Source organism: Ixodes scapularis, unplaced genomic scaffold (genome assembly GCF_016920785.2).
Source record: "Ixodes scapularis isolate PalLabHiFi unplaced genomic scaffold, ASM1692078v2 PGA_scaffold4__175_contigs__length_147842914, whole genome shotgun sequence".
Taxonomy (NCBI): domain Eukaryota; kingdom Metazoa; phylum Arthropoda; class Arachnida; order Ixodida; family Ixodidae; genus Ixodes; species Ixodes scapularis.
This window is the reverse complement of record NW_024609879.1, coordinates 122,318,397-122,336,473: the sequence shown is the minus strand read 5'-3', so window position 1 is coordinate 122,336,473 and position 18,077 is coordinate 122,318,397. Positions and strand designations below refer to the sequence as shown.

General features: G+C 47.1%; 1 pseudogene; it reads left to right on the top strand.

Moving 5' to 3' along the window:
* Positions 1-14,388: 14,388 nt before the first annotated feature.
* On the top strand, positions 14,389-17,592 carry LOC121837859 (annotated as a pseudogene).
* The last annotated feature ends 485 nt before the right edge of the window (positions 17,593-18,077 follow it).

Genomic DNA, 18,077 nt, shown 5'->3' with positions numbered 1-18,077 from the left:
ACTTTGGCGCGAACATTGTAGCTCGTCTTTCGTGAAGTACTCTAGGGCAGCAGACAGGTTCTCAGGGCTCACCTTGCACCTCGTGTAAGGATCCGGCTCATACCACACGCCATGCTTTTCCTTGAGTTTTCGGGATTTACTGATGAGGTACATTGAGGCCTGTGGAATCATCTTTTGAACCTCATTCTTCGTCAGTGTTGACGGCAGGAGTGTAAGCAGTTGACAACGTTCCCGGAGAGAGGTGGCGGTTTCAAAGGCCTGCCGAAAGTTGTCCACCCACTCAGTGCATGTGGAGCATGTTGGTTCGGACGACCCCGATGGTGCGTCCTTGTCATACGCAATACGTAGCCTTGAGCGTATATTCTTGACAGCAACCTGCTCCAGTTCTGTCTGCTTTCTCTTGACATAGGCAGGCCTGTCCCGACTTCTTACGACGCTTGGTTGTCTCAGCGGCGACACATCTGTAGGTAGTATGCTGCGATTTAGATCTTCAATTGCTTCTTCAGCTGGCACAAATATGTCAGGGCACTGCTCTGAGCTTCGCATCGAGATCTCCTTACTGATGTGCATGAAGCAATGGTAGCACAGGTAGTCCGTCGCACTCACTTTGGTGGAACAGTCAGGCGGAAGAATTTGCTTCAACGAGTATAGGTCCAACTCGCCAACACTTCGAAAATTCCGCTGCTTTGGTATAGTCTTTTTGTGTTTGCAAAAGTAATCTGCACAAAACACTCGTTCGGAGCTCCAGGACGTCTTCATAATGTATACATAAATAATAGAAATTAAACCCCAACTGATGGTATATAATTGCCAAGTGAAAGAACTACTGGGTGCACAAGTGACAAGTCCGAGGCTGAGGAGCTCACTCACTGCAAACGTACCTTTGAAAAGAGAGGTCACAACTGAGGCTGTCGGCAAAGCTTGATCCACGTCAAAGGAAGAAAGAGGGAAAGTCTCCAGACAAAAAATTGTGGTCAGCGGCCTTCGAAACAGACTTTCCGGAATCGCACTGTCGTCCCTCCACGCGCTGATATGAAAGCACCCGAGCTTCTACCACGTGGTTCATGACACAGCCTGAGCCATGTCGGCGACCGGTTCGCGAGGGTTTGGCGGTGGGGTTACGTTGATGGTCACTCGGATTAGCCCTTTCTGTACTGAGCTACCGCCTGCAGTGCCTTATCGCCGGCTGGTGTCAACAACGAGAACACACACACCCTGTCTTCACCAAAACTACAAGCGTTCACCGCACACGCGTCGCCGCCGCTTTTAAGCTTTTGTGAAATTGCTTTCTTTTGCCGCGGAGAACCGCCTTATCTTAACTACGCGCCTGAAATCCTTCCCGGCGGGCGTACACAATATCAAGCGTTTCGAGAAATGCCCGTGGAGTAGAACTATGGGAAAATTCGGAGCCCGCGATGTCGATATCGTCGCCGTTGTGTTAGTACGCCGTCGCGTACTGCAGTCCCCCGTTGGGGGAGGGGGGGGGGGGGGGGCGGTCTTACTACGATAACATGGCGACAGCGTTTACACTCTATTTATTTACGCGAGGCTCGAGTATTTGGGGATAATGCTGCCGGTTGGTGTGCCCCTTTGTGCCTGATATTATCGCCCGTGACGCCAGCGAGTGAGATGGCGACAGGCATGACTGCTCAGTAAACAGGCGTCGGCGGCCATGTTTTGCTGGTTGAAGCGAACCCCCTTCTCCTTGACAGCGAGCGGGGAAATGCGAAAAAAAGATTGTATCGGCCGTTTTGCCAGAACTAGCGACGAGTGTCGTCTGCGGTTTCCGGCAACTATTTTGCCATAATCGTGAGCTTAGCGAGGAAATGATTTTTGCTAGCCACAGAACACTACCACGCAGAAAGGGAATGCTTGAACATGTTTTTGTTCTGGATATATATCATGGATCTATATGAGAGAGAGAGAGAGAGAGAGAGATGAAGGTAGAGCGGAAGAGGGAATAGCATATAGTGTCGCAGGAGAATAATGTAAACAAAGTTCCTAGTGGCCGATGGCTGCATGATCTTTTCTCGGATCACTAGTCCGTAATATGATACCTCTTTGTACACAGTAGTTTTTCCTTAATTTAAGTGTGTGAACGATTTCTTTAGTTATCATTGGCCTCATCTGAATAAAAATATATAAAAGATGTGTGTTGGTTTCATGAAACTGGAACTCAGATTCAGTTCTTGTATAAAACACTGCTAAGTGTAGGCTTTGAAAAGGACCCTATTTTGGGGAGTTCTATCTTCTTTCTCAATAAAATGATGCAACGTGTTTTTAATGGAAATGAATGCCGAAATAAAGTATAACAGGTTACCTAAATTTTAAAAAAAAATCGAGGGTGGTGTTTTTTCTTTTATTCGCATCGGAATTTTTCTTTGTTTGATTTTTTTTTTTATGTTTGACTAAATATATCCTAACTATTGTATCACACAGATACCTTAGTTATTTTTTAAATATTAGCTATATATTAGTAGAATAATATCTGCAAATTATATCATAATGATTAAATTATTTCATGAGATACAGACCTCCAAAGTTTGCCATTTGTCGTTCGAGCAGGCATGTTTGTCAATTTTTAGAAAAATAAATAAATTTTAAATAAATATGATTCCTTTATATTACAAGCAAGCTATACCCATAGTTTTCGCCTAAAACGTATTAGAGTTCTCCTAATGTTATCGCTTTAGTTATTCACTCTCAAACGGGCCCCCTCCATCAGTGCGCGTTAATGCAACTGTCCACCACCTCATGCCTTACGATTTTTCCTGTCCCCAAGTATTTTTTCTAGTCAAAACTAAGTTTTTAATTCGTTCATACCAGACACTAGACAATAACATATAAAAAGATCAGTTGATTTGAAAATGTCGACTAGCCATCCTTTGGTCGATCTTATCTGAAATCACCCTGCAGCATTTTTCTTTACCGCTGAACGGTGTTAAACTTCGCTCGATTTCAGGCCCAAACCTCTGTTTCTAGGAAGGTATGTGAAAACGAGCGACGATTCTAAGCAAACTAACGATCGAAAGAAATGTAGAGTGTGTTCAAGGTTCGCTAGCATTTCAGTGGTGCTTATATATTGCTAATATGCCCGTCCTGTCATTGAATGAAAATGACTCCGCATCTTTACCATCGGTTAAAAAAACATTCGAAGGCTAATAAGGCACGTGAACTACGAAAGGCGTGTCTTTTTATTATTACCTACGTCGGGCAGCTTTTATCGGGCACCTGCTCTCTGGCTCCCCTATTTGCAAAGATTTGGAGCGTACGGGAGATGATTTGAACCCAGAACAAGCATCTTCGCACATATTCATGAGCAAAAGAATAAAGCAGTACTTATTTATTGCAAATCTGACTATATTACGTGGCTTTCAATTAATTTTGATCGCCTGCATGCACAAGGAGTTACTTATACAGTGTTACTGTGTAGTTTTTGCCGTCTCTTTTGGTTTTTAACATGTCCTTCGTTTGTTTGGCACGTATATCCCCCATACTGGAAAGCGTCGACGCCGTGTTCGCACTAACAGTGTCCGACAGTGCACATAAATACACGTACGAAGCGGTTTTATCACCGTTTTTCATGCCACAAATTTCAAATAAAACTGCTGTAACTGACCAATTATTTCGCCTGCGTGACTGAGAAATGTTACAATGTGCCTAGTACGTACAAATTATTCGTGATATTTGCTCTTATAATCGAGCGCAGAGAGGAAAGGCTCTCGCTTTTTCCCATAGAAATGCATTACCGGAAGTCAATTTCTGACGGCTTGCTGTCTGCTTCAACATCCAGCAGCACACTAGCGTCACCTGAACCTCTAGCGTTTATTGTAATAACTCTATGGTCCCGACTTGGAGACAAATGACGTCAGAAAAGCCGGAGTGTCGTGCTGTTGGATGTCGCGACCCTGGCAATTGGAAGTAAAAATACCAGAAAAAAAAAAAAGGTGCGACTGAACGTGATTAACGTCAGTGTCGCTGTCGTTGCGGAGTTCCAACTCTTGGCTGCTGAAGCTTTCGTGAACTGTCAGGGTGAAGAGACAGGAGAGCAAAGTTGCAACCATAGAGTTATTATAATGTACGCTAGAGGTTCAACTGGCGCTAGTGTCTATGCGACTTCCGTGACGCAAATTGCAGCAGACAGCAACCAGTCTACTTTTGCGGTGCTCCTGTGCATTCCTATGGGAAAATGCGCGTGGATTTTGTCTCTTCGCCGGAAAAAAACACGGAGCAGTTTGGTTATTTGGGTCGTACCGAATAGTATGTACCTTACTCAACATTTTAAAAATGTAATTGCTTTAGTTAGCACATTTTTCTTCATCAGTGATCGATGTTTAACTTCGCTACATTTCAGTCTCAAACATGTGTTCCGCAGCAGGTGTGTAAAAACAAGCGACGATTCAAAGCAAAATTACAATCGTAAGGAATATAGAGTGCCAAACCTGTCACTATATGAAAATGATCCCGTCGTGCATGAGCGGATAAAAACACTCTAAACGTAAAGAATGAAGGGCGTGGGCTATGAAAAGTGCCTCTTCGTATTGTTTTCTCTACGGGGCAGCTTTCATCGGGCACTTATTCCCAAAGATTTCGAGCATGCGGGTGATATTTTGAACTTAGAACAAGCCCCTTCGCACAGAGCAGAAAGAATGAAGCGGTACTTACTTATTTAAAATCGGAATATATTACGTGGCCTTCCATTTATTTTGATCGTACATACACGGGTAGTGGCTGATCCAGTGTTACTGCGTAGTTCTTGCCGTTTCCTTTAATTTCCAGATGTCCTTCGTTCGTTTGGCACGTAATTCCCCATGCTGAAAAGCGCCGACGCCATGTTCGCGCTAACAGTGTCCGACAGCGCACACAAATACACGTACGAAGCCGTATAAGCACCGTTTTAATGCGATGAATTTGGAAGAAAAACGCCGTAACTGACCAATTATTGCGTCGGCCTGATTGAGAACTGTTCCAAGCTACCCAGCGCTACGTCCGTGTCACTTCTTTGTCTGGTCCTCGTCTTTCCGCGCTGTTTTTAATTTCCGAAGTATCTACCTAGTACGTTCGGAATATTCGGGATATTTGCTCTTATGATCGAGCGCGGGGAGAAAATGCACTCACTTTTTCCCATAAAAATGCATTACCGGAAGTTAATTTCTCACTGCTTGCTGTCTGCTTCAATTTGCGTCAGCACACTAGCGCCACTTGAACCCCTAGCGTACATTATAATAACTCTATGGCTGCAACAGACCAGGCGCCTGCCGCAACCACCAGCGCTGGTGTGACACCGCCAGGTTCGCGGACGGCGACAACATGACGTTTTTAAATATTTATTTACATACCTTCAGACAGTGTTGTACACGTTCCTCAAAAAAAGGAACGAGAGCTCGTTCCTCGTTCCTTCTGATTTTTGTAACTCGTTCCCGTTACAAGTTTCATATGTGGAAAAGGAACTCGTTCCCGTTACAGTTAAAAAATGAAACGTATCGTTACATATCCGTTACATCTGTATTTTGCTGTTTACCATATTTAGTTAGATCGAGCAAAGTTTTCTTTTTGGAAGGGCACCAGGAGAAGAAGACAAGCGGAAACAGGGTTTCATTTGTTGATATATGTCGCTGCAATAATGACACGTGACCGTGTGGAGAAAACATTATATATCCCAAGTGATGCATTTTCGTCGCCGAGTGTTAAGAGTCGATGATATTGAAAAGACCGTCTATTCACCTTTAAAAATCTCAGCTTTCAACCATATTTTGGGATGGGCGATTAAGACGAGCCAAATGTACTGATACTCCACATTGCACGAGCGTTTTACAACAACCTCACACGTTTCAATCTAACAAAGTCCCTTGTTCGAACTTAACAACTGTTGCTTCTGGATATTGCTGTCTGCTAGACAAGCAAGTGAAGAAGAGGGTAGGACTTTCGGAAGGTCAGTCCTGAAAACTACACGTCCTTTTTTTGTGAAGGATGGAGTCGCTCTTCAGTTTGAAGGTGGGGGACACAGGGACAAGAAATGAAGATTAGTGTCTGTGTATATTATAAGTGATCAATATTCGGGATACAAGGATGCGTTGGATGTCAGGCAATCTGTAGTTTTGTTGCAACTGTAAGTCCCTTTGTGTAAGTTCAGTGATGGCTGTAGTCGGCCTTAGATTTCTGGATGTATCAGGATTCTTGGAAGCAAAAAAAAAATAAAAAAATAGCTGAGTTCGAAACGTTCCTCTTTCTGTGTTTTTTCCTTCGTCTAAAAGTTTTGCTTTTTATACCGCAGGCTTGGGCACTGAAAAAAAAATCAATGTCCACTAGCTCTCCTTCACCCGACTGTTACCAAGTGAGGAACACGCAAAATAAACCACATGATAAGTGACCAAAATGTTAACGTGATCCTGCACTTCGTGAAGATATTGTTTTCATACTTTTAGAATTTCCCTCTTAGAAATAAAATACAAATTACCCCACTGGACCAAAAAAAAGGAACGCCGTTCTTCTTTCCGTTTTAGTAAAATTGTAACGAGTTCCCGTTCCAGTTCCACCCATGAAAAATGGAACGACGACGTTCCTTCGTTCACCTAAAGGAAACGCGCTCCAGGAGCGCCGTTCCTTGGAACGCCGTTCCGTACAACATTGTCTTCAGGGTCATTGGCGTTATAGAGAAGGTGGGGACAACAGAGATAGCAATAACAAACAAAAGATAGAAATTTTAGGTTCATTTCACGGGGGCTCAAAACAGTGAAGTGTGTTAAGAGCGACTTAAAACGCTCAGTGATTAACGATGGATACATTAAAAGCCGGAAGGTGGTTCCTTTAAAAAAAAAAGGTTTTAGAGAAGCATGATTTTAAAATTAGTTAATTTTACACAATTAGGGACGCCCGCTTTGAACAGATGATCGATGCGTGGTGAGGTATAGAGTAGTGTAGTGAAACGTCGTTTGTGTAACTATATGATATATATATTGAGCAGTTTTACGTCGTATAGAAAGGTTAGGCAGAGTTACATTTGCAGCTTTATGGACAGTTCAGTGAGACTGAGTTTCGGGTGAACACAAAATGAAGCTGTAGACGAAAGTTTCTTCCCATGAAACATTTTTTTTATTATTCAAGGGCAGCTTTGATTCGGTGTATATTTGTTTTCTAGATTTTAGTATAACCGGCTTTAGGGTTATGTTTCGAGGTTTTTTTAGTAAATAGCGAGACCACGGAACCCCAGTTATAACTAGGGCTCCGTGTTTTCGAAGTTTTCTTTTTTTGTCAAATTCGGAGGGTGTTTTTCAGAGTTTATTTTTTGCCGAATATTCGGAGTTGATCAGAGTTTATATTTGTTTGATTCCCATTTCAACGAAATTTGGAGTATAATTTCGCAGTGTTTCCTATTGAAAATATATATGTAAAAAATAACCGGATGTAAACGTATGTCAGATAAACAATAAAACGCGCTTGTATCGATTAAAATTTTTCAGTTGAATTTGACATTCGCGCCATTGCCATTGGCAATATTAATTTTTCCCACGACAAAAGTCGCACAGAAGTGTTGCTTCGATAAACGTCGATACCTTAAAATCAATAAACTCCCGGGTGCAGTCGCTACGAAGCTCGTAGTCATCCCATCCTATTCCAGCAATCTAGCCCGTGGCCGCGCGAGGTGGAGTTGTTAAGGATTTAATAGAAAGTTTTAACTGCCTCTTTCCTCTATTTAATACAATCTTTATGGTCCATAGCTTTCACTGTTACAAAAACACACCTTCTCCTTTCTCTAAATTACAAATCTCATGGCTCAAGCTGGAAACCAAAAGAGTGGTTTTTGTCGTGACCCGAATGTGCAATGACCTGTTGCCCTGAATCAACCTCGACGAGACAAGCGGCAAGACCCCTTTTGGCAACGGTCTGAGATTTGAAAGATAATTACGGTGCCATATTCCCAGGACCATTGACTCCGTGCTGATCAAATTGTAAAAAAAAGAAAAGAAAAAAAAGTCTTTATTTTTTTTTAGCAAGGGGGGGGGGGGGGGGGTGGCATTGGCACATAAACATTTGGAGTTTATCGGATAAATCCAAAGAACCACAATTTTACCGACGGGTGTTTTTCGGAGTTTTTCAGATTTATCCGAAAACACGGAGCCCTAGTTATAAACTATCTTTCATAAAGATAAAGATACATATTTTAGTTTTTTCCCTACCGTTGAGGAACCATGTTTGATATCATCTTGATTCTGCTGATCAGTCCGATTTCTCTTGTTTGCTGTATTGACCATCTTGCATTCTTTTTTAAATATAATATTCTATGTAACTCGTGTAACCGTATTGGTTGCCACATTTTTTTATTGTTTGACCGTGGTAGGCGGTGACTTTGGTTTACCGTAGTCTTGTTTTGTACTTTTTATACAGGGTGATTGATCTTAACCCGCATGGTAGTATAGCACACAGGATTTATACGGCCAGGAAGGCGTTAGGTAGGGGGCGAATGGTCACAATGCGTCGAATATTTAACTAAAAATAGTTAATTAAATTTTTAACTAGTCAAGATAAACGCATGGTTAAAAATAGAAACTTGCTGAATATCATCGAAAATTATTAAATAGGTTAAATTTAAAAATATTTAAAGCTGGTGGAGAGCGCGAAGGTGCTCTGAAGGATAGCCTCCTCTATACACTCAAAGCCTGGCAGTTAGATGACGGAGCCATAAAGTGCCCGGTCGCAGATTTGGAGCGCGAGGATCTGGTAGCTCAGAGCATTTCTCAGGGAGTCTGGTATTGGGCACACAGCATTTGCAGCGGCGAGGACCCGAAACATGGGTTTCAAACCCGACGAAAAAAGAAGCGGTAGCCCGAGAAACGTGAGAAGCATGAGCGGACATTCCCTCGCTCCGGACAAGTGTGTTTCGGCGTCTCGCCGCAGCGGGGGCCCGTTACGTGCATCTTGTCTGCCGCTCTACCTTTTCACTTTTGGCGGCCAAGTCACGTGGCGATCTGCCAGGCTTTGTCAGCATAGAGGCGGCTATGGCTGAAGTCACCACTCGTGCAACACGCGCAAGGCTAGCAGTGCGATATTTGGGGTGATATAAGATTATCATCCGTGTTTTCTTAGGGTGAACCTTGTGCCTGTTGCACGAATTGCAACTTAAGGGCACTCCCACGGTTCTCACAAGCTTTAAGTCTTTGTTTAACTTATTTTGTGTTTTTTGATGACACCTAGCAAGTTTGTAATAAAAATCACAAGTTTCTTCTCACAATTTTTGTTTTCATAACCAGATTATAGTTATAATATTCGAATTATCGTCACCAAACGTCCTCTCAATGTCCCCCTAGCCGTATAATTTACCAGGACAGACGCATTAGCGAGTCCTTCACGGCTTTTTTTTAAGTAGATTTGTTTGAGTTAATTTTAAGCACCTTGTATAATGCATTTATGCATTCCTTCAAAGCTTTCTTTCTTACGGAATGTTCTGCGTGGCCCTGTAGGATATTATTAAGAAATAAATATTACAATTATACGAGTGGCTCCTCATTGCATCCGCAGTAGTTCGTATCTTTGCTGTTACTAAAACACATAAGTTCTGTGAATGACACGCTAACTTGTGTTGGTTAATCGATAATTTAGTTACGTTCTTTGACTACTGCACTAGAGGAAACGCGTCCGGCCTCCGCAGCTCGGTAAGAATAAACCTACGCGGAATACCATGTCATCTTACTTCGCCTTCATACGACCTATAAATCTATATATCTGGGGCCTTCAGGGCAATCATCCGCGAACCATCACTGTCTTCAAACTTTGTGCGATTCGCGACTTGGAATAACCTGTTAATGGGCCTGCCGTGCTAAAAATCACTTCTGTACGGAGGTTTAGACAGCGGGAGGCTAAGCTTCCTCCAGGGGGGTTTATAAAGTCACTGTATATGGTAGTTTCAGCAGCCAGAGTAGCGACACTTCTCAAAAAGACTCTAATGAACAACGTCAGAAGCGCCATAATGACCTCCATTTTGGGCCTAGAGGGTATGCCATGGTAACCTAGAGTTCCTGTATAGGCTCCCAACGAAAGCCACAGTTGCGCCTCTGTTTTCCACGCGCCGCCGCGCCGCTCTTCGCCGAGGTCCGATCACGTGAGGAGCCAGATCAAATGCCATGCAGGAAAGTAGACGTTGCACGCGCCCCAGCGTACGTTCCCCTGCTTTGTGTGTGTGTGGGCGTTGTAAAAGGGGGAGGGGGAGGAGAGGGCCAATAGGCCGATTTCACCAGCCAGTTTGGCTACGCCACCGCTGTCGCAATGCATCGAGGGAACTTTAGTCTTTCTGCACGTGCGACAACCTATCTGGAGCTCTGCACGTGCAGAGCACGAGAGGGCACGAGCCGTCTCATGCACAGTCGCTTGCCTCCTGTGAACTGAAGAAATGGCGGCCTCACATATGGGCCGAACGCTTGGCGAGATCGGTCTATTGTGTATGCGCACTGGGCGCTTTGGTCACTGGTTCTCCCCTGCTTTTGAGCGCGCCGCGCGCCTCGAACGCGCGGCACCGCTATTCGCCGAATTAAGTCACGTTAGGATCAGGACCAACATGCCGTGCAGGAAAGACGGTGCTACGGGGATGAACGCGAAATGCTGGCTCCAGTAGCTATACATGAACTCTGGGGTAATCGAGCTACAAGCGGTACCAAGCGACCTCTTTATTAGTAGGGCTCATTTTATCTCTTTATTCGTTCATTGAAACGCAGTAAAAGCCGGTAAAAGTGTGTAAAAGACACATAAAAGCGAGGTGTATGGGTGGCCGGGTGTGTCACTGTACAGCGCAGTTCGGATCGCATGGCGCGAGAGCTCGCGCTGCAGAACCCAAGTATCCTGAACTCAATGGCCACCCTTGAGGTTTGCACGATTAGTGTTGGATGAACACCGTACCGGCGTGTGGTCGTCTATCACTACCGCCTGATGCCCGTTAAAGATTCCAGGCTGGCAGTGGTATTACTGCGCCGGCAAAATATCTCATCTGCAGCTGAGACGCAAGACGCCTACAACGGCTGACTAACTTCCGGCTTTCGACACAACGGAACTACAATTTTACATAAAACCGTGGTTGGCATACGGGCACTGACATATATCTCAAGTCTTGAGCGCATCACTCACCGTACATGTTCAACACACGCAGAGGCGCGCGCACTGACAATTTGAACTTCCCAACTGAGCCAGTTTCTATGATACCGCGCAAAATGAATGGCGGCGACAGGCGGCGCAATAAAAAGCGATAGTGCTACTCTGTAAGCTAAAGCTGACATCTGCCGTCTGCTGTTTCTGCTGGATAAGAAACGTAGCCAGTGCAGTACCGCTGCTAGCCTTGCGTTTTCGACATTCAAATGTGTCCTGACTCTGTTTTTTTCTTCCCTTTTTTTTCGGTTTTTTTTTTTGCTTCTTTTTTTGGTGGGAGGGGGGGAGTTCTTTTTGCTTGGAGGAGCACGGGCTTAAATGGAGCCTTTTTGCTCATTCAGGTGGACATTTTTAAGACCCAGATGTAGCGGTTAATAGGTTCTGCGTCGCCGCCAACAGAAACTACCTTCCGCCCTCAACACCAAACGCGCTACGCGAGAAAATGGGGTGTAGGGTGGGGGAAAGAGATGTCTCTAAATAAACCAGCCCACCAGGGGTGGCTTATGGCGCGGCCGTCGTTCTGTCAATTGCAAATGGGGAGGGTGTTTTGTATTCGCCTACTGGAGCATTTGGTTTTGGCTTGATAGGGAGCTCGTGCCGTCACTTTGAAGCATGGAATGAGCACACGTCCGCGGGGCCCGCAATCCGCAGAGCACAATCTACAAAAAGTGCCCATCATACTCCTACCACATGGTAAAAAAGGATAACCGGAAAACACTTTTTTTTTTCACCCGTGTATTAAGCGCGATTAACAAGGTGTGATTTTAGTTGCGCTTTCGCAGGTGAAACTTGGTTCTTGCAACGGAAAAAGAAATGAAAAAGAAAGAAAAAAAGAGCTGCTCGACCTTGCGGCGCTTAACGTCGCAATTGCAAAATCGCAAGCATAATCTCGTCATGTGTATCAGACATTAGAGAAAATTCAGATGTCAAATAGGCATACGTCTAGTCCCTCAACCTTTAGGTGATGTTCGGGAAAAAACGTGACAATTTATCCAACCTAACTTGACTTCTGGGAGCTAATAATGCAAACCGTTGAAGGCTCCGATGACTCTCAAGCCGGGGTCACACTGCTCCATACCGATCACAGAAAAGACAGCCTGCAAACACGAGTAATTGCAATATCCGTAGTTCGAATGCCGCGTTCCAATCTTTATCCTTGAACTCATTGTTACGCGGCGGTCGAAGCGGGGATCTCGCGGTGACTCGCGTTCGAATCGGTTGGCAGACTGTCTTTTGTATGATATATAAGGGGTGTGTTCTCGGCTTTACACTCATTTGTAAAGCGGGCATGGTAGCGCATCTCGTAGCATGACGACGAAATGGTTCTTCCTCATTACGCAGGTTAGTAAAAAAATCAATTTATTACGACCTTAAGAGTAATTATTGTTTAGGAATCAGGCCGTAGACGTGGCAACTGAAACGAGACTTATCTTTTTTTTTTAATGCCCGCGAGCCCACACCTTGGCTCGGGTCAACAGTCTTGCCAGCCTTAATACCGATGCATCTTGCCTTCTCTTGTAAAATAAAATAACAAAAGTAAGTCACACAAAGCAAACACTCAAACAAGTTGTCCACAATCTTAGTCATAACCTAATCGGGCCGGTTGACTCTTGATTCTCGTGCTTCGGCGAAGCCAGGGACTGTCGTGTATCGTTATCTTCACAGATGGCGCCAAGCGAACAATGGGGCCATCGGCAACGCACGGGATACACGAGGCACGCGGGGGACACTCACGCGCGGGAGATCGAACCAGGCGGAGCGATCTGCGATGCTGCTGAGTAAAAGCTTGTTTTAACCTTCGAGCTCCTCACTTCCTGATCGGAAACACGACATGTTGGCAGCGGCGGTTTGAACAGCGATCTGAGGGACCAGTCTCTTCGGGAACGACGGAATTTCGACAGCAACAAGCAGTGATCCGGTGATCGGTGAGCCAAGTTTCAACATGCCTAACAAACATGAAGCTGGTACCGAAGCCGCACAAAGGACTACTGCGACGCAGCAGCAAAATGTTGCTAATTTCTTCAACCCGTTCGCAATTGAGCTTCCCGAGAAGTTGGACTTTCGCGACCCGACCGACTGGAAACGTTGGATATCACGTTGGGAGCGCTACCGCTTAGTGTCAGGTCTTCACCTCCGCGACGCGGAAACACAGGTGAATACCTTTCTGTACGGGATGGGAAAAGGAGCCGAGGACATTTTGGCATCACTACAGTTGACAGATGCCGAGCTCACGGACTATGCCTTTGTCAAGGGCAACTTCGAGCAACACTTCATCCCCTTCACCCATATTGTATTTGAAAGATCGAAGTTCAATCGTCGAAAGCAAGAAGCGAATGAGTCAGTCGAAATGTTTATAACAGAACTTCACAAACTCGCGGACACGTGCGAATACGGCCCGCTTAAAGAAGAGCTCATTCGCGACCGCCTAGTTGTGGGGCTTTTGGACGTGGGACTCAGCGAGAAGTTGCAGCTAGATTCCAGGCTTACACTCCAGTCCGCCACAAAGAAAGCACGGAATTCCGAGATTGTCAAGCAACAGCAGAAAGGACTGCGTGACAAAACAGAGCAGAGCGCCACGGTCGATGAGCTTCGACGCCAAAAGGGACGTCAGAGCCATGCAAACACACCGCGGAAAACGGGCAAGCCACCAGTTAGACAACCGGCAGGGCACAACGCATGCAAGTGGTGCGGCAACCCACAACAGCACTCTAAGAGACAGTGTCCAGCGTCGGGGAAACGGTGCAATAATTGTGGAAAGACCGGGCATTATGCGACTGTTTGTTTGTCAGCACGTCAACAGTACACCTCAAAGAGGGAAACGGCAAACACAGAACTCTTTCTCGGGGAAATCCACAAGGCAGACAATCAAGAGCCGTGGTTCATCACAGCAACCGTGGATGGATGCCCCGTTTATTTCAAAGTCGACACAGGAGGGGATGTCAGCGTCATTCCTGTTTCACTATATGACAGCTACCACATGAAGCAGTCCCGAAAATCGGACAAGAGACTTTTTGGACCTGGCAGAACTTCTATCAAGACAAGAGGGATGTTCGGCGCAACCATTTCATGGCAGAACAAGTCTGCTCGCCAGCGGGTTTTCGTTGTGGAAAACCTCCAAACGGCCTTGCTAGGACGGCCAGCCATACGTGCTCTTGGTGTACTGGCACACTTGGAGGCAGTGGAGACGCAAGCACAAAACCCAGCATACAAAGACAAGTGAGACCAGAGTTTAGCACATTATTCACAGGACTCGGGGTCATGAAGACAGTCTACAACGTGACGCTTCAGCCCAACGCTACACCTTATGCAGTAGCTGCTCCTCGACGAGTACTTGTTCCTCTCCTGCCTAAAGTGGAACATGAACTGGAGAAAATGAAGAAGCTAGGAGTCATCAAGCAAGTTGAACATGCAACGCCTTGGTGTGCACTTATGGTCATCGCCAAGAAAAAGGATGACGAGATTAGTATCTGCGTTGACTATACACAACTAGACCAGAAGGTAATTAGGGAAAGGGTCATCATGCCAACAGTTGAAGAAAATTTGGCAAACAAGTTGTCCACAATCTTAGTCATAACCTAATCGGGCCGGTTGACTCTTGATTCTCGTGCTTCGGCGAAGCCAGGGACTGTCGTGTATCGTTATCTTCAATAAAATGCTTAGATGGGCCAGTTGGTACATCGTGGGAAAATAAGCGCCAAAAAAACACGGACAAAGAGTAGATTGACAACGACACAGGGCGCTATCTTCACAGATGGCACCAAGCGAACAATGGGGCCATCGGCAACGCACGGGATACACGAGGCACGCGGGGGACACTCACGCGCGGGAGATCGAACCAGGCGGAGCGATCTGCGATGCTGCTGAGTAAAAGCTTGTTTTAACCTTCGAGCTCCTCACTTCCTGATCGGAAACACGACAGGGACTCGGGACGTCAGCTCCATGACGTCGTTCGTCACATGAGGTATCCGATCCCGTTGGCGAAACGTTCTGGTTGTTGTGCTCCGGTACTTTTGGAGCGACCTGAGCGGACGTCTGGGTTGAAAGTTGGATACTGTGCTGCTCACTTCTGCTGTCCGTCTCACCGTTTCTTCGTCCGCAGGCCGGAATCCTTCCGAGGTCTTTAGAAAATGCTGTCGGTTTCTCTGAAGTGACCTTTCGTCTTCCGTGTTAACTCCATAGGAACGAGGAGCCGCACATCTTTGGACGTGTGCCTTCATGCTCCGGCTTTGGTCGTTGAGGATCCTCACAGTGTTGTCCTTTTGCAGCGCCTGTAGATGACTCGCGGTCCTGAAGTTCTGACTGTGCTTACGCACTTGAAGAGCCGAAAGTACCCCGAAATCTGGAAATCGTCTACGGAGTCTCGTTCCCATTAGCAGTTCGCAGGGAGCCCGACCGTCCTCCAACGGTGCACACCGGTAGTTTAGTAGGCCCACCCAGAAGTCTTCACTCATATACCTCGTCTTTTTCATAAGCCTTTTCACGACCTGAACTCCCTTTTCCGTAAGGTCGTTGCACCTTGGGAACCTCGGGCTGGAAATGACGGGAAGAAAATCACATTTAGCTGAAAATTTTTTGAAGTCACTCGATACAAACTGAGGTCCTCCATCGGTACAGACCTCAAGAGGAATTCCATGACGTTCGAAAATCATTGCTAGTTTTTCAACTACTTGACGGCTCGTTGTCTGAGGCATGTACTCCACTTCCGGATAATTTGAATATGCGTCGTAAACTACCAAATAAGACTTTCCTGCCTGAGGTCGACTCCGGTACGTGCCCATGGTTGACGTGGGACTTTCTTTTGTAGAAATGACTCGGCAGGTTGTCGGTATGCGAAACATTGACACGATGCACATTTGCTTATTTTATCGGAAATGTCTGCGCTCATGCCAGGCCAATACATCAAAAATCGCGCTCGAGCTTTGCATTTGATTACACCCAGGTGTCCCTCGTGCAACCGTTGAAGCACTGTCTCATTGAACTCGGAATAACTACTTTGGATAGTCGCATTAGCACTCCATGAATGCAAGAGAGTTGTGGCGCAAATGGAGCCAGCGCTCCAGTGACGCTGCGGTTGTTTTCAATAGCGTCAAGTGCTTGCCATAAGTCGACGTCGGAATCATTGAATGATCGCTGCTGCCAGTGTTCTTCAAATGGGCGGAGCTGTCACTTTACTTCTTGAATCACTAGCTTTCGCCTGCAGCATGCAGCAAAGTGGTTATTTTTCTTGCATATTCCACATGTCTTTCCCCAAGCTGGGCACTTTCTCGGCTCGTGGCTTCTATTGCAGTAACCGCAATGACCTTGTCTGGCCCCAGTATTACGCTGCTGCCTTGAATGCTTCTGTACAGCGGTGACCTTCACGTCCTTCTTCTCCCATGTTCGGTTTTGGAGTGCTGCGAACTCTGCCTCTTTGCAGGATTCGATCACCTTGTCAAGAGGCAGACCAGGCGGCGCCCCAGCGCCCAAGTCACACCTCCGATCTGCTCCGCACAGACGACCCACTTCCAGCGAAAATTTACCTCAGCGACCTGATTGAACGTTACCATTGTGTGCCTCAAGACTTCCTGAGCACGTCGAGTCCAAACTTGCGACCGTAGGTGCGATATTTTGCATTTTACGACCACTTCAAGTTTCGAAGCGGGATCGCCCCGCTAAGCCTACCACGCTAGCGGGCCCTGGCCAGGGCCCGCTAGCGTGGTAGGCTTAGAGTCCAAGACGTGCAACATAGCCCCCCTGGCCAGGGCTCCGGCCACCTCGCCGCCACCGATGGCGAACGCGCCGCTCAGCGCCGCCGCCGACGCAGCCCACCTGTCGTCCACCGGGGCCTGGGGGGACGAAGACATGGAAACTCGCAAAACGCAAAATGCTTGTCCGGCCGAGGAGGAGAACGACGAAAATACCGAACCTTGGATCACCGTTACGAAGCGTGCCCGCCGCCTCAGGCAGCAGCCACGTTCGACCACGCCGCCCCTACCTCTGCCGCCACTGAAACCCGCTCTTCACCAAAGCCGGCCGAAGGTGCGCAAATCCCGAACACCCCCACTTCCCGCCGACGACTTCAAGTTGGCGATTCGTCCACGGAACGGCCTGCAGCTCAACAAGGTGAGCCCGGGGAAGTTAGTGGACGCCATCGCTTTCGCGGCGCAGCTACAAATCGGCGCCACCGAATTCAAAGTACGCCTCGACGCAGACCAAAACAATTTTGTTCTGAGCACCCCCTCCCAAGCTACGGCCTCGGCACTCAGCAAAGTGCAGAAACTTACAATTGATGAAACCACATACGATATCGCATCGTACGGTGTAGCCCCCGACAGCTCGTGTAAGGGGGTGACCTATAACATCGCCCACGACACTACGCCCGAAATGGTGCTCCAACGTATCGCAGCTCCCGGCTACGAGGCCCTCACCCGTCGAAGACTGGGCAACACAACAACCATGGTGATCACATTCTTGGGAAAGTGAGTACCATACTACATTGAACTTTCCGGATTTCTGATACGGTGCTACCTCTACAGGCGGACTGTGCTCCACTGCCGAACCTGCCACGAGATCGGCCACAGAGCGGATGTCTGCCCGCGCCCCCCGGTCACGCCCAAGTGCAGAGAGTGCGGCGCGCCGCTAATGACGGAGCAACATGACTGCCACCCCCGATGCTCTTCGTGCGGCGGAAATCATCCGGCGGCAACCAAACCCTGCCCTAAAAGGTTCCTCTCGCCCGTCAACCGCCGGAAACCGCAGCAGCACCTGGGGAACCCCCCGCAGTCCCCCAGGCGCGTCAGCTCCCCATCCCCGGGACCCAATGGCCGGCGCTCAGCGTCCCGCCAGTCCCGGTCCCCCACACAGCGCGGAGGTGTCCGAGGAAGGAGCGCTTCCACACACCGCCCCGGTTCCAGGCGTCGGACTCCGTCGCGGAACCGGCAGCCCTCCCGCTCCAGGACCCCAGGCCG